Genomic DNA, 15,815 nt, shown 5'->3' with positions numbered 1-15,815 from the left:
CATGGGGATGGGATGATTTTCCGCAAAAACTAAGCTCCCAACAGGCAGGAATACGGGAGACTTTCCCATCTGTTTTTTGGGCGAGTTTAGCTGAATGAATTTGCGGCACTGAGTGTATCACAGAATGAAGGGATTTCCGTTGGTGGGGCGAGTGCACATGCACTGATTTCTCAGTCTGCCGGGAGATTGGTTGACAAGCGCATCCCCCACTCACCTCCCCCGGTCACCTGATGGTCAGACCCGGTATCTGTTGGCCTCCCGATGACCGGACCCAGCCTCTGATCGCCGATCCGGCCCCCCGATGGCCACCATCTCACTAAAACCCATGTCCACTTTGTCTGGAGGGGGTCCCACCCTAAAACCTAAGGGTTTGGATATCACTCCAGCCCCTGTATCAGCTGTAAATCTTCCCAATATAATGGATCCTCCTGTAGATCAGAGGAGAGGGTGAATCTACTCCCGTGTTGGGCACTCCTGTCTCTACTACCTTTCTCTCCCTCCACTATAATATCTACACATTGTCTATCACACTCATCATACCTGAGTGGACAAGGATACTCAGGCTGGGTACAGTCCCTTCCTGCTGAATTTCCCGGGACACCCTCTCCCTGGGCCACATGGACCTGACCCTGGGGAGTGTTTTCGTGCTGACACCATTTCATTCATTTGTGGGATTTCTGGAAACTCGGGGTGTTTGTCTCGGGTGTCTCTTGACTCCGAGTCCCCTGACTCTGGCCCTTCATTGGTTTCCTCCACTCTCGGACAAACTGTCCACTTCCCCCACAATTGAAACAGGTCGGGATGATCTGCTTTTCCCCGGGTTTAAAGCGCTTCCCCTCTCGCTGCCCCCTCGGTGGGGCCCCGTCATCAGTGACTGGAGTTTCCCTCCGCTGTACAAGGGGAGCCACAGGTTTTGGTGGATCAGGGGCTTCTAACAGGGGCTGCCGGACTGTCCGGTTTCTAACTCACTATCCCTCAAACTGAGGAACACTCACTTCTCCAACCAGCCCCGGGGACACGGCACAGACTAAACCACCATTGACTTGACTCTCTCGCTCTTTAATCCGTCTCTTGTATTCAGCACGGTCCAAGTGTGGCTGCTTGTTTCTGTAACAACCTGATGTTGCCTTCACTCCATCTCCGTCTCTCTCCCTGTCTCTCTCTCTCTCTCTCTGTCTCTCTCTGTGTTTCATGTCCCTGTTCTCCCAGTCCAGCTTTCTCTCTCTTGCAGCCATTGGACAGGATGGCAGGTCCCTCCGGGTCGCATCAGGACACAGGAGGGGAGGCACCTTCAGGGGTCGCATTCGTGTCACCAGCAGACGAGCCCCCCTCTCTCTGCCTGTCGCTCTGTCTCTCTCTCTGTTTCTCTTCCATCGTTTTTACAGATCCCTCACTCAGTTCTCCTGGGGTCTGGCCCCGCCCCTAACCTGACCCCGCCCCCGGCCTGGCCCCACCCCCATACTCCCTCTGGCCCCACCCCCAGCGCTGACCCGCCCCTGGCCATGCCACGCCCCCATTCAGGCCCTGCCCCCGGCCTGCACCCGCCCCCGAGTAGCCCCGCCCCTCACCCTGGCCCCGCCCCCATCCTGACCCCGCCCCCCCAGCCTGTCTCCATTTCTCTCTCTCTCTGTAACAGGGTTTCCTCAGCCTCACTGCAGGGTGTGGTGTCCGGGTAAAACCTTCCCCCCGGGCAGTGTCTTCCCCTTTCCCCTGTGCGCTGTTTAAACTCTTCCCCGGGGGATGAATTTCTAATTCTGGATCATTGCTGATTTTCCCAATCACTAACCGGCTGTGAAAGTTACAGTGAGTCTGACTAACATTTTATCCGTGTCCATCTGTTCCCAGCTCCAGTCACCTTCGACCCTAATACAGCCCATCCTGAACTTCTCCTGTCTGAGGACCTGAGCACCGTGAGATACACCGGGGAACGGCAGCAACTCCCCGACAATCCGGAGAGATTTGAGTCCATTCTCTGTGTCCGTGTCCTGGGATCAGAGGGATTCACATCAGGAAAACATTCCTGGGAGGTGGAGGTGGGAAACAAGACAAAGTGGGATGTGGGTGTGGCCAAGGAATCCATCAGTAGGAAGGGGATAATCACCCTGTATCCAGATAACGGATTCTGGGCAATGATACTGGAAGAAGGGAATAAATACTGGGCTTGTGAGAAACCATGGAAACGTTTAGATCTGAGTGTGAATCCGCGAAAGATTCGAGTCTGTCTGGATTATGAGGGAGGGAAGGTGTCCTTTTATAACTCGGATAACAAGTCCCATATCTACACTTTCACTGGTACATTCACTGAGAAACTCTATCCTTATTTCAGTCCAGATTTCACTGATGGGGGTAAAAACACAGAACCCCTGAAAATCTGTCCCCGGACAGTAACAATCCAGGAGGATGAGGGTTTTAACCCTTCATCCAAATAAAGACAGTTTCTTGTAGGTGGGGGTGGGGGGGGGAGGTTTGTCCCTCTGTGGAAGAGGGGTTGGGGTCCTTCACAGATCCTGCCCCCCTCCCATTATCACACACTGTCAGTGGGGGCCGTCCATTCCTCGGGAGGGTGAGGCAGATCCCTCCGGTCCGGCCTGTACCTCCCGGGGATGTGTGAGGACCCCTGCCTGAGGGAGGGCCGGAGGATCCACTCGATATAATCCAGTCACTCATCACCAAGTCGGACACACTGGAGGCTGGGACGGGCGAGGTCGATGAGGCTGAGCCCACCCGGACACGGGCTGATATCCCCCAAGACCTGCTCGACCTGATCGAGGAATCGATTAAAAAGACCCCACACACTGGGTCACTGGGTGGGGGAGGGGAAGGCCCCACACACTGGGTCACTGGGTGGGGGAGGGGAAGGCCCCACACACTGGGTCACTGGGTGGGGGAGGAAAAGACCCCACACACTGGGTCACTGGGTGGGGGAGGGGAAGGCCCCACACACTGGGTCACTCGGTTGGGGGGGTTGGGGTGGTGGGGTAGGGGGAAAGCCCCCTTTCTCCATCTCTGATTTTAAACCTGGGGTTGCTTGTTCTGGGGTTAGAGCTTTTCCCTCAGTCACTGTGTGACCCGGTGCCTGAGGTGGAGCGGAGCCCAGAACCACTGTCACTCTCTGACCCAGAACCTCCAGAGCAGCCCAGGGAGGGGCTCTCTGCCCTCGATCCTGGGGGTGGGATGGTGACAGAGGCTGGTATGACTGGGGTGAGGGCTGGTGGTCACTGATAGTGAGAAGACTGAGGAGGACTGGGACTTAGTGGAGGGCACCGAGGAGGATTTAGAGTCCATCGTCAGTGGGGGACTCCCCCTCATCTCCCTCAGGGAATTCTGGGAATTCCTAGCTGACAGCTCGTGGCAAAGTCCAGCTGACCCTCAACCGATGGTTGGAGCTGACGTCTCGCAGAAGGTTCACATCTTCTGTCGGGAGTCTGTGAGGGGTTCAATGCGGGGACAGGAGACCAGGATCGAGGGGTGGGAGCAGGAGGTGCTCGACCTGGAGTTCACTCTGAGTTGAGGACTGAGGGGGAATACTACCCATACTAATAATTATAGAAGTGAATAGCAGCCATATTAATAACTGTGTCAAGTGAAAGGTTAAACCACAAAAAAGCCTGCACACAGTTTAACAGCAGAGACATGCATATCAGGATAGTAAGCTGCTATTGCCAGGCAAAGGCCGAGTGTCTGAGTTACAGACCTTTCATATAAACAGAAGGGGAGGAAGATGCCTTTGTCTGGGAGACGCCATTGAAGCAGATATTTGGAATGGGAGGATTGATTTGTGTTCTCACATTCAGACACAGCTGGAGTGTCCAAAGATAGTTGGAACAATAACCTACAATCAAAACTCAACTCTGATTGGATATTACAATTAAGCAAGCGGAATGTGATTGTGATTTGTTTCAATATCTGTATCTTATGAATGATGTAACCTTAATCTATAACTGTGAGTGGATAGAGATAACTCCTGTACATTGATTGGTATATGTTAATTACTTGTAATCAAATTTGAAACTCTAACTGCTTGTGTATTTCTAAATTCTGAACTCTGTGTCGCCTTTATCGTCTCAAGAGGGTCCAATTGCTATAGTCGTCAATAAATCATTTTGAACCATTCTGTGACTTTGTCTGGCTATTTAAGGGGAATGGTGATTATAAGTACATTAACGAGCAAAGCATCCTAGAAGCCCCACAACAAGGATCCGGCCCCGTGGAAGGTGTATGGAGAGAAGAACGGCGCTCTGAGAGAGCAGCAGATTATCGAGTTCTGTGGTGTGTTTGTGAGATCACAGATCCGGTTCCTTCAGAACCTGGACCTTGTCTCCCCATCTTCGACTCACTGGAAAAAAGGCAGCGACTCCGTAAGCAGCTCCTGGGGCTGCTTCATGATGACGGATCCCTGGTCTTGAATCGGAGAGTATCAGCGTTGAGGCCCCAGCCTACTCCCGAGCTCTCTTCTCTCTGGATCTGTCCAGTGATGATGCTGACAGAGGTTTGTGGGAGGATCTGTTGAGGGTCAGTGCAGAGGGTACCCCTTAGCCTGACTGAGCCGACCAGTGTCCCTGACCAGCTCTCGAGGGGCAAGTCCCCAGGGCTGGACAAGCTGACCATAGAGCAGGTTCTGGGATGTCCTGGGGGGTGGGCGGGGAGATTACACACGGGTCCTGAGGGAAAATCTTGTGACCGGAGAAATGTTCCTCTCCATTATTGTCCTCCTGCCCAAGAGGGGCGATCTCCTCCTGTTTATGAAGTGGTGCCCAGTCTCCCTCCTCAGCACGGACTACAGGATCTTTGGCAGGACCATGTCTGCTCACCTTGGCACTGTGCTGGCCCACAGGATCCACCCTGACCAATCCCACCTGGATCAGGAGAAAGAGTTTGATGGTGTGACCAGCCTGACATTTTGGGTACCTGCCCTGCATATATTGGTTAGAAAGTTCAAACAAGTGATTGACACAAGGTAAACTAAACATAGAGGAAGAGCAGGAAAGATGGTGAAGATGGAAAAAGTCCAGGGGAGATGGAGAAGATGGTAGAAGATCAGGAGAGATGGTGAAGGTGGAGGAATACCAGGTGAGAGGGAGAAGATTGCAGAATACCAGGTAAGATGGAGAAGATGGGAAAAGGTCAGAAGAGATGGAGAAGATGGTAGAATATCAGGGGAGATGGAGAAGGTGGAGAAAAACCAGGGAAGACTGAGAAGATGCGAAAGACTGGGTGAGATGGAGAAGGTGGAGAAAGTCCAAGGGAGGTGGAGAAGGTGGAGAAAGAGCTGGAGAGATGGAGAAAATGGAGAAAGACTAGGGGAGATGGAGAAAGAGCAGGGGAGATGGAAAAGGACCAGGGGAGATGGAGAAGGTGGAGAAAGACTAGGGGAGATGGAGAAAAGGGAGAAAGACCAGGGGAGATGGAGAAAGACTAGGGGAGATGGAGAAAAGGGAGAAAGAGCAGGCGAGATGGAGAAGGTACAGAAAGACCAGTGAAAATGGAGAAGCTGGAGAAAGAGCAGGAGAGATGGAGAAAGACCAGGGGAGATGGAGAAAAGGGAGAAAGAGCAGGGGAAATGGAGAAAGAGCAGGGGAGATGGAGAAAAGAGAGAAAGAGCAGGGGGGATGGAGAAAGAGCAGGGGAGATGGAGAAAAGGGAGAAAGAGCAGGGGAGATGGAGAAAGACCAGGGGAGATGGAGAAAAGGGAGAAAGAGCAGGGGAGATGGAAAAAGACCAGGGGAGATGGAGAAAAGGGAGAAAGAGCAGGGGAGATGGAGAAGGACCAGGGGAGATGGAGAAGGTGGAGAAAGACTAGGGGAGATGGAGAAAAGGGAGAAAGAGCAGGGGAGATGGAAAAAGACCAAGGGAGATAGAACATAGAACATAGAACACTACAGCACAAACAGGCCCTTCGGCCCACGAGTTGCGCCGATCACATCAACACTGACCAATCTATAGACCTATCTATAACCCCCAATCTCATTAAACCCCATATACTCATCCAGAAGTCTTTTAAAAGACCCCAGCGAGTTCGCCTCCACCACCACTGACGGCAGCCGATTCCATTCACTCACCACCCTCTGAGTGAAAAACTTACCCCTAACATCACTTCTGTACTTTCCTCGCCGCACCTTAAATCTGTGTCCTCTCGTAGCGACCATTTCAACCCGGGGAAATAGCCTCTGAGAATCCACCCTATCTATTCCTCTCAACATTTTATAAACTTCTATCAGGTCGCCTCTCAACCTTCGTCTCTCCAGGGAAAAGAGTCCCAGCTCCCTCAACCTAACTTCATAAGGCATGCCTCCCAGTCCAGGCAACATCCTTGTAAATCTCCTCTGTACCCTCTCAATAGCTTCTACGTCTTTTCTATAGTGAGGCGACCAGAACTGCGCACAGTGCTCCAAATGAGGCCTGACGAGGGTCTTATAAAGTTGCAGCATTACCTCCCGATTCCTAAACTCAATCCCTCGATTAATGAAGGCCAGTACACCATACGCCTTCTTGACCACATCCTCCACCTGCGAGGCCAATTTAAGAGTCCTGTGGACCCAGACCCCAAGATCCTTCTGCTCTTCAACGCTACCAAGACTCCTGCCCTTGAGAGTGTACTCGTTCATCCCGTTGGTTCTGCCAAAATGGACGACTACACATTTATCCGCGTTGAAGTCCATCTGCCACTTCTCCGCCCAGTCCTGCAGCCTATTTATGTCCTGCTGCAACTTTTGACATCCTTCCAGACCATCCACAACACCACCGACCTTCGTGTCATCAGTGAACTTACTTACCCATCCCTCCACTTCCTCATCTCGGTCATTTATGAAAATAACAAACAGCAAGAGTCCTAGAACAGATCCCTGGGGCACATAAGGATTCTGAGAAATTACTGGGTTAAAAATAAATCCATTTGTGGTTTTAGATTTACTATTTTGTTGATAAATAATGTTGTGGCAACACTTGAACAAGGAAACATGTTGTTGCAGTATCACCAGAAGCCATTAGGTGGAGCTGCTGCATGGATTTTAAAAATCTAATTTGATTGCTGCAATACCATTCTTAATGTGGGTCTGCTGGCGTTGGACTGGCGTAAACACAGTAAAAAGTCTGACAACACCAGGTTTCAGTCCAACTCACAAGCTTTTGGGGCGAACCAAAAAGCCCCGAAACCTTGTGAGTCTATTCTCAAATAAATCGGTTGGACAAAAACCTGGTGTTTTGTCAGACTTTATACCATTCTTAGTCAGAGGAGGTGGTGTTGCTCTGTCTGATTTCACTTTCATTCTCACATTCTAACTATCCACCAATCCCCCAGTTATTAATCCAGGAGAACTTTCTTATCTTCTCTGTACTCGGAAAACAGGCCCAGATTTTTGAATTCACCTCCTGACACACAGCAAGATCCCAAACTGGGGAATTTCACTCTCCCAACCTGGGCTTTTTTGAACATTGTCCAGACTGGCAGTGTGGAATTTCCCGATAGGGACTCGGTGTGTGACAGGAACATGGAATTGGGAAGTCCAGGCTCATGTTTATTTTCCCTCCTTTCTTTCTGATCTAATTCTCTTTCAGTTGTGAAGAAAGGTGCTGCTGAACTGTCTGATCAGCCGAGTGTTTCAGCATTTTGTGTTTTTGGGATTGCTGCCAGTACCAGGTATCCAGCAGCAGGAGGCGACATTGCACTGTTAAACTTGACTGATCTTTGAACAGCTCGACATCACCATCTTCTGGCTGAAATCGGCACTACAATGAACTGCAAGGGAAAGTTCAACACTCTGGGCTGAATGGTCACTGTGATCACCGCTCACAAAACAGGCGTTGGAGTCAAGTGTGGGAGCAGAGTGAGAAATGGAAACAGGGAAGAAATCCCAGCTACAGACTGGGAAACAGGGGAAGAGATGGAGGATGGGACTGGGTGGTTTGACTGACTGAAGCAGGGAGTAAATGAAGGAAGAGAGACACAAGATGTTTAATTTACTTTGTTCTTCAAACTTGTGTGTTTTAACCTCAAATAGTGAATGAAGACACTAAGTCGACTTTGAATGTTTAAACACAACTTTCTTTATTCTGGGCTCTGACGAAGGGTCATCCAGACTCGAAATGTTCGCTCTAACTCTCTCCACAGATCTGTCAGACCCACTGAGATTTTCGTGCATTTTTGTTTTTGTTTTTTTATTTTTTGCTACTTAGAAACTAGTCAATACCTGCAATGCATAAATACTCTCTATCCGTTACTGAAATTGAGGCTGATTTCCACTTGCATCCGAAACCTGGCCAGGATTTTGCCACGTAACTATCAGTCTTCTTCTTCCAGATGTTGTTGTCTTCTGTGAATGTTGGTCTGGATTTTGACTGAACACAAGCTCTTTGTTAGCACAACAAGGGAGGAAAGATTATTAATTGTTGAAGGCTTTGACATTCAGCCTTTAAATTTGTACCCTTCAAGTAACCAGACCAAATTGCAGAGTTCAAATCAAGGTTGAGGACTGGTTCCAAATCTCAGATGTTTAGTTTCAGATCTAACCTCATCTATCAGATCTCTGGCAAGATTCTCACTCTTCATCCACCCTTTGACTGAGGCCCCAGTGGTCTTAGTTAACCCTTCAGTTACCTGATTCAATGTTTTTATGAGTCCATCACCCTGTAGGTCTGTGGCAGTGAGTGCATTCTCGGTTCCATAGCCTCCACACTGTCATCCCTTTCCGTGGCAACCCAGGAGGAATAGCCATTCAGTTCAGACAGTTGTACTGAATTAAATACCGAGTTTGCACTCCCAAACAATCCTCCAATATCGCCCAGTATATCTCATATCTGTGATTCAGGAGCAATTCTGTAAGTATTGTTGGTTACCCCTAGAGACACCATTGTCACATCATGTAATAAAGTTTTAGCTTTCCCAGTCCTAACTAACCCATCAGGGGGAGGCTCGACCATGTTTGGACATTGGGTAGGTTTTTGATATCCACAAGTATTAAGCTGGTAATACCTAATATCTCTACAATCAAGTCTTATCTATTACTTGTTTACGTAGTTCTTGACAATACTGGCCAGGTTCTGTGACATTGAATAAATATCTCCACAAATCCAGTATTTGAAGGCATACAGCATGCTTGCCTTCATCGGCCGGGGCATTGAGTTTAAAAATTGGCAAGTCATGTTGCTGCTTCATAGGATCTTACTTAGGCCGCACTTGGAATATAGTGTTCAATTCTGGTCACCCACATTACCAGAAGAATGTGGAGGCTTTAGAAAGGATACAGAAAAGATTTACCAGGATGTTGCCTGGTATGGAGGGCATGAGCTATGAGGAGAGGTTGGAGAAACTTGGTTTGTTCTCACTGGAGCGACGGAGGTTGAGGGGAGACCTGACAGAAGTCGACAAGATTATGAGAGGCACGGACAGAATGGATTGTCAGAAGCTTTTTCCCAGGGTGGAAGAGTCAAGAGGTCATAGGTTTAAGGTGCAAGAGGCAAGGTTTAAAGGAGATGTATGAGGCAGATTTTTTTACACAGAGAGTGGTGGGTGCCTGGAACTCATTGCTGGGGGAGGTAGTGAAAGTGGATACAGTAGTGACTTTTAAGGGGTGTCTTGAAAAGTACATGAATAGGATGGGAATCGAGGGATATGGTCCCTGGGTTTTAGTTAAGTCAGGCAGCATGGTCGGTGCAGGCTTGGAGGGCCGAAGGGCCTGTTCCTGTGCTGTAATTTTCTTTGTTCTTTGAATTACAGGAGACCTTGAGGAACCTCCAGGTGATGGTTTTAACAGGTATCTGCTGCTCTCATGGGGATAGGCCAAGATAATTGGAGGTCAGTTAGCTCAGTTGGCTGGACAGCTGGTTCATTGTGCAGAGTAATGCCAACAGCATGGGTTCAATCTCCATACTGGTTGAGGTTAATTTTGAAGGCCTGCCTTCTCATCCTAGCCCCTCACCTAAGGTGTGGTAATTGTCAGGTTAAATCACCACCAGTGAGCTCTCCCCCTCAAAGGCGGGGGTGGGGGTTGGGGAGGGGGAGGGATTCATCTGGTACTTTTTACCTTCAAAACTGTAATGACTGTGAGTTTGGAATTGGTGAGTTCCTGCAGTGCATCTTGTAGACAGAACATATTGCTGTCTAGGCCACTATCCTGAAGAACCCCTGCAGTGATGTCCAGGAACTGAGATATTTGCTGTCCTGATGTTGTCAAACATGCCTTGGTGAATTGCCAGTCTCTGATCTTATCGTGTCACCACAGTATTTATATGCTGGGCCAGTTCAGTTTCTGGTAAGTAGTAAACTCCAAGATATTGACAGTGGAAGTTTCAGTGATTGTACTGTGATTAAAGAGGGGATGGTTAGATTCTATAGTGTTGGAGATGATCATTGCCTGGAACTTGTGTGGCACGGAAGTTATTTGCTCCTATCAGCCCAGGCCTTGGGCTGAAACAGACTGTTTCAGTATCTATGAGGTTACAAATGAAACTGAACACTGCAGTAATCATCAGCACAGCGATGGTGGAGCAGCTGGAGATGGTTGGGCCGACGACACTAACATGAGGAACCCCTCCTGAGCCTGAGGTCACAGCCTTGTGGGGCATCGGTGTTGAGGATGGTCATGGAGGAGGTGTTGTTGCCTCTACTTACTGATTGCAGTCTGTGGGTTAGGAAGTTCAGAATCCAGTTGCAGAGAGAGGAACTGAGCCCCAGGCCACAGAGTTTGGAGATGTGTTTCATAAGAATAACGTGTTGAAAGATGAGCTGCAGTCAATAAATAGGAGTCTGACACAGATGTCTTTGTTACCGAGGTGTTCCAGGGTTGAGTGCAGGGCCAGGGAGATGGCATCGCTGTGGATCTGTTGCAGCAGAAGGTGAACTCTAGTGGATCCAGGCATTCTGGGAGGGCAGAATTGAATCTGGGCATGAATAACCTTTCTCAGTGATGGATGTCAGAGCCACAGGGCGATAGTCATTAAGCTGTCTGGCTTTTCTTTGGTACAGGAATGATGGCCGTCTCCTTGAAGCAGATAGGTTGAAAATGTCTGTAAAAACTCCACCAGCTGGTCTGCGCAGGATCTGACTGCTCATCTGGATACCTCGTCTTGGGTTCATGTCACACTATCTGTAACCCCCATGACTTGCCTGAGCTTGCAAAATCTCACTAACTGTCCTGGCTGGAGAGAATACACACCTCTCGAACTTGTGCTTGGTCCTCTCTCCATTCACACTGTCTGTACCTTTAAGACTTGATTACCTTTAAAGACTCACATTCCAACCATTATCTTGTAAATTGAGTTTGTGTCTATATATGCCCTGTATGTGAACACAACTCCCACTCACCTGATGAAGGGGCAGTGCTCCAAAAGCTTGTGCTGCCAAATAAACCTGTTGGACTTTAACCTGGTGTTGTGAGACTTCTTACTGTGCCCACTGCAGCCCAACACCAGCATCTCCTCATCATACCCCATCTGGGGCAGTCACTTTCCATGCGTTGACCTTCGAGAAGGCTGCTCTGACATCTGATGTGGGTTCATCTGAGGCTTCTGAGGTGGAGGACATGCTCTCACTGACCTCTTACTCGAAATGGGCATTCAACGCGCCAAACTCATCGGGAAGGGGTGCATTGGAGCCGGCGATTTTACATGCCTGTATCTTGTAGCCTGTTATGCCTTGCAACCCTTGCCATAATCGGTGGGAGTATGTGTGGCTAGCCTGGGACTCCAGCTTGGTCCGGTACTCTGTTTTGGCACCTTTGATGGATTCTTCAGCAAGAGATGTCTCTCTTGGAGCAAAAGGGATCAAGAGATCTGGGGGGAGGGGGGAATCACGAAATTGAATTCGATGATCAGCCATGATCGAAATGAATGGTGGAGCAGGCTCGAAGGGCTGAATGGCCTACTCCTGCTTCTAGTCTCCATGTTTCTATCGTAATGAATGGTGGAGCAGGCTTGAAGGGCCGAATGGCCTCCTCCTATTTTATATCACCTTTTAAATTTATTGTTGTCACATGTATTGGGACACAGTGAAAAGTATTGCTTCTTACATGCAATACAGACAGAACATCCCATTCAGAGTATATAGGGGAGAAGTAAAGAAAGAATAAAGAATATAATGTTACAGTCATAGCGAAGGTGTAGAGAAAGATCAGATTAATATAAGGTAGATCCATTCAAACATCTGATGGCAGCAGAGAAGAAGCTGATCAGTCAAATGATGAAACCCAATGACTCAGATGCCAGGTACGTACAACCAGTCTGTGCCTTGAGTCACCTCCTTAACTCATTGCGCACACATTACAAAGACCGTGCTACTCCACTGGGAGGGAGAGTGGGAATAAAGTCACCAGTGGTTTGGAGCTCTGATCGACATGACTAAACTGACCCAAATCTGATCAGAAATTTTAATTCTCACTCAGTGCTCTACTGTCCAATCAATTAATGTTCCGCAGGCCTCCCCGTTCTATTTATAGCACTAGAGAATCATACAATAGAAAAAGAGGCCATTCAGCCCACTGTGTCTGTTCTAGCTCTTTGAAAGAGCTCTCCAATAATTTCACTCCCCTGTCCCTTCTCGGGTATTGATCCAATTTTCTTCTGAAAGTTCCTATTGAATCTGCTGGATCTGAGATTGATGGACACAAACCTGATCAAACACAAGAGGCATCAGAGATGGCAATGGAAGGTGAGCAGGGAACAGAGACAAAGGGAAGTCACGTCAAAGAAAGGAGCAGAACTTCCTGGAGGTGGACATTCGGCTCCACTGCTCACACTTTGAGCTGCCTGTTCTCTAAACACTTAGGAATGATTTCCCCAAATTGACACTAAGTGCCCATGCCAGCCAGAAAACCGGAATGTGAATTCCTGTGCCCCAAAATCTGGAAACATGACTACGTATTTGGAGAAACACAATATTCCTTCCTCCCGTCACTCCTGCCCCCCGACCTCTCAGCTTTCCCCCCAATACCTTCACCCTCCCCCAGCTTTAACGCCATCCTCAACACCTTCATCAGCCCCATCCCAGCTTTACCCACTCTTAGGCCCTCCTTTCCAACCCACACATTTGCTGCATCCTTACCAGTGCATGGAGAAGATCCTGAATTTCTGAAGCAAATCCCACCTCAGTGAAGCTGAACCGGTTACATGGAGACCTCCCACCTTCCAAGAGCTGCTCCCCATTGGTGTCATATGCATGAGGATCCACCCACCACTTGATGCTTGATGTGTTCCTCTGGGGTCTGGTAGCTGAACGACTCCATTATCTTCTCATTGAACATCGATGATATGAGCAAGGCTCTGAAGGTAAATCAGTTTGACACATGGAATAGCCTTCTTATCGGGTTGACACATGGAATAGCCTTTTCCTGAGTGAGGTACTGCATGAATATACTGTCACAAAAGGAAAATTACCTTTCAAGTAGCTAAATCGTAGAATCACAGAATTGTTACAGCACAGGAGACCATTCAGCCCATCATGTCTTCAACAGCTTCCCAAATGAGCATTTTCCTTAACGCCATTCACCAACCTTGTGAATGCACATAGAATTATCCATTGCTAGGAGAAACTTTGTGAAAAAGAATTTTCCCACAGAAATGTGTACAAGATCCACAAAGACACACTGGAAGGGAATCCATTCCACTGTGAGGTGAGTAAGGCTTTGTTTCAGGTTCCTTCTCCCTTATTTGTTCTTTTCTGGGATATGAGCATCATTTGCAAGGCCAGCATTTATTGTCCGTCCTTAATTGTCCTGAACTGAGTGGCTTGCTGGACCTTTTCAGAGGGCAGTTAAGACATCGCTGTGGGTCTGGAGTCACATGTAGGCCAAACCTGGTGTAGCCAAACAGGCCATCTAAAATGGTGTTTTGTAAAGCACTCTGGGACAACTGGGCAAGAAACTAAACTGACAGGCTGCAGTTTAAAGACAGACAAACAGGCTGCAACCCTGATGAGTGAATACACAGGATATGGGCCATCTCCAGGATGAAAGAGACTTTCTGGTCACACTGGGTTGTGTGCCAGACGTAAAGGCACCATGAATCCTTATTTAGGAGGAAGGTACGTGACCTCTGTGCCTACAACATCTACAGGCATGGCTGCCAGGGACACACCCAGAGATCGGTGTGGTAGCACCTGATTGGACTCTTATCGATCAGGGTGATCAAGTCCTGATCGATTGATTGGCAATGGCCAAAAAAAGGGCTTGAAACCAAACGGGGTATAAAGGATGCTGCACAACCAGGAATCTCTCTCTCTGACCCCACGAACAAGCTACAACGACGGAGAGCCACCACACCTGAGAAGGAAGGAAAGAAAGAAGATCAGAGCCAGAGTGCCACACCAGACTAAAGGACCAGACTACGCAGACAACTACCAAGACCAGTGCAGAGATAAAGGCCACTATCTGTTTGGGGACTTGTCAGTCACGCAAAGTTAAGTCAAGGTCTTGTATTGTACTTGAATTCTGGTATTTTCTGTAAGTGAACTTATTGTTGGTCGGGTGGGTGATTATTGATTGTGTGGGTTTAAATAAATATTGTTTGTACAATAAGACGTCTACTCAAAGTTATTTGTCCACCGTATAAGGGTTAAAACAGACTGATTTTTACAACACTGATAAGTGTGACAGATATTCTTCCCTAAAGGACATTAATGAACCAAATGGGTTTTTATAGCAATTGATCATATTTCATGGTCATTATCGTTGAAATTAGCTTTTCAATTCTCGATTTTATTGACTGAATTTAAACTGCACCATCTGCTGTGGTTTGATTTAAACCTTTGTCCAAAACAAGAACCTGGGCCTGTAGATTACCAATGATAATATGCTACTGTCTCTCTAAAGAGTCATCTGATGATAAACAACAACAAATGGACTTTCTGACATGAAAAAGACGCATCCTAGTGAGAAGAAGAATATTTGTTCATTATCGTTATTAGACATCTGACTGGTTGTCTCCCTCCAGCGAGCTCAGCGTACAGGAAGTCCTTGTGTATATGACTGACTTCCATCATGTGGGTGTGTTCTAGCCAATTAAACCACCTCTGCTTCACGAGCAGTAACAAACTTCGAAGCTCTGCCTTTGAGAGGAAGACCACATTTACCATTTTGTCCAGTCAGGTTACACCGCAGACAGTGAAGATGGAAATCGTTGAGCTTCTTTTCCTGCTGGCTGTAAGTTGTCCCTGATTCCGTCACACAGCAAGGTGCTGAGAACATCGGCCTATAAACTATCAGCTCGGTCCTAAAAGTCAGCCGGGTGTTATTCCATGTGTGTTTCATGAGTGGTCCAGAACTGGTGCCCCCACCACCACCACCCCACCAACCCCCCCACCCCACCTCACTCCCGTAACAAATTCTACTGCCTTGGTCAGTGTCAACCAATCTGTCCCTTGATGCAAAACTTGACTGCATCACCTCCCAGTAATCCCATTTCTCGAGGAGAGAAGGCAGTCTGTTCAAACGTTCCAATAGTTACAATCTATCAGCTCTGATAACATTCTTGTAATGTGTTTGCATTTCACAGGTTGTCCTCTATCCTACATTTAAATCATCTTTCTGTCTGGTGTCTGCTGCAATGGAAATGAGAAATTCTCAGCAGTTTTTAAGAATATGTATTTTAGTATTGCTGTTTGGATAGAGACAATCAGCCTCTGTCAACTCAGCCATGTGTTTTATTTATTTCAGGAGGAAGCTGACAGGAAAAGGAGGTCGGGCATGGTCTTTACTGGAACTCTGCGCAATTTGATAAAATAACTAGAAAAGTCCATTTCTAACCAACTCTTTGACATTTACAGGATTCGGGAGGATTATAATATGCCACCCCAGCTACTGAAAAATTCTTCAGCTCTTTGCAGTACA

At 48.0% G+C, this 15,815-nt stretch overlaps 1 pseudogene; it reads left to right on the top strand.

Annotated features, from left to right (window-relative positions):
• Positions 1-2,429, top strand: part of LOC145337209 (zinc-binding protein A33-like) — a 98,177-nt pseudogene extending 95,748 nt beyond the window's left edge.
• Positions 2,430-15,815: the final 13,386 nt, after the last annotated feature.

This window comes from Carcharhinus amblyrhynchos, unplaced genomic scaffold (assembly GCF_965287045.1).
Source record: "Carcharhinus amblyrhynchos unplaced genomic scaffold, sCarAmb.v2.hapA scaffold_45, whole genome shotgun sequence".
Classification (NCBI taxonomy): Eukaryota; Metazoa; Chordata; class Chondrichthyes; order Carcharhiniformes; family Carcharhinidae; genus Carcharhinus; species Carcharhinus amblyrhynchos.
The sequence above is the reverse complement of the archived record's forward strand: the minus strand, read 5'-3'. Positions and strand labels throughout refer to the sequence as shown.